This window comes from Branchiostoma floridae, chromosome 4 (genome assembly GCF_000003815.2).
Source record: "Branchiostoma floridae strain S238N-H82 chromosome 4, Bfl_VNyyK, whole genome shotgun sequence".
Classification (NCBI taxonomy): domain Eukaryota; kingdom Metazoa; phylum Chordata; class Leptocardii; order Amphioxiformes; family Branchiostomatidae; genus Branchiostoma; species Branchiostoma floridae.
Window position 1 is genome coordinate 34,206,780 of NC_049982.1, and position 1,211 is coordinate 34,207,990.

Here is a 1,211-nt window from a genome sequence, read left to right on the forward strand (position 1 = left end):
GCAAGTACATCATAGGGTTAACATATTTCCCATTTTGGTACTTTCTCATCATCTGACCCGAACCCAAAGAAGAACGAAATTGGTTTTTGTTTTTCTAAACTCAGGCAAAAATTAAATGACCGCTCTGATGTCATCCATAAAATCTACTTGCTGTGGCCTTAGTTCTGTGATAGATGCTTCTTTTGTGGGCCAGTGTTAAAACTATTTCTACTGAGCCTGCTGTGCTGGGGTTGGCTCATCTTCTGGGACAAAGTCCTGAATCTTCCTCTGGGCCTGGCGCAGGTACTGCTGCTGTTTGTAGTAGATACGCAGAACTCCTTTTATGACCACAAAAGCAATCCCACCCTGGTTGTGAAGAAGAAGAAAAAAAAAAATGAAGGATCATTCGTAACACTGCATGAAAAGCAGAGTTTCCGGGTAAGAAACTCCTGCACATGCACCCGGAAAACTCTACATTTCTGGCGATTTACGAGACATGTCGAAAAGGACACGCTGCCTGTCTGGGCCATTTCCACAAATGCCCGGAAATGAACCATATTCCTGTATATGACCCGGACATTGCAAGTTTCACGGGTGTGTCAGTAGCCAAAAATTCCCAGAAATTCTTTTTTCATCCAGTATAATCTTTTGAGTGTTTTTGGTAATGCCGCAGGAGAGGAGCCATTTAATAACTGGAGTTATATCTCCTTGGTTTCCTTTTATGACCACAAATGCAATCCCACCCTAGTTGTAAAGAAGAAGAAAAACTAAAGGATCATTCTCATATTTCTTAGTGTTTTTGGCAATACCTCAGGAGAGGAGCCATTTCACAACTGGCATAGATCTCCTTGGTTTAACACAGCCAATTTTTATGCTCAGGCCGAATGATGTATCAAGGTTAAATAAAGGTTGAAAATGCCTGAATTGAACTCGAGATGTTTACTATCAACAACAACATTCAATTTTTTCTTAATATCAATTGCAATAGAAGTCATTATTGAGTTCAAAGCATGTCTCACCAAGATGGTTCTCTGTAGGTTGGAGTCCACAGTACTGAACATCAGCTTGCCCCAGAGTGTGGCGATAGAAGGAAACAGCAGGGCGCTACAGAGGAGCCTGGTGGCGGAGACGGGGTCGGACAGAGGTGCGGGCTCGGCTGGGGCTCGTGGTACCTGTCAGAGGGGAGGGGGGCGGAGATATGTGATATACATATACATGAGGTATTGGCCATC

The 1,211-nt window shown here is 43.4% G+C and overlaps 1 long non-coding RNA gene across 1 annotated transcript; it reads right to left on the minus strand.

Annotated features, from left to right (window-relative positions):
- Positions 1–97: 97 nt before the first annotated feature.
- LOC118414163 lies at positions 98–1,165 on the minus strand. Its single transcript, XR_004830915.1, has 2 exons — positions 999–1,165; positions 98–345 (listed from the first exon to the last, which is right to left on the minus strand). It is a non-coding gene; the product is annotated as an uncharacterized LOC118414163 (long non-coding RNA).
- Between the last annotated feature and the right edge of the window lie 46 nt (positions 1,166–1,211).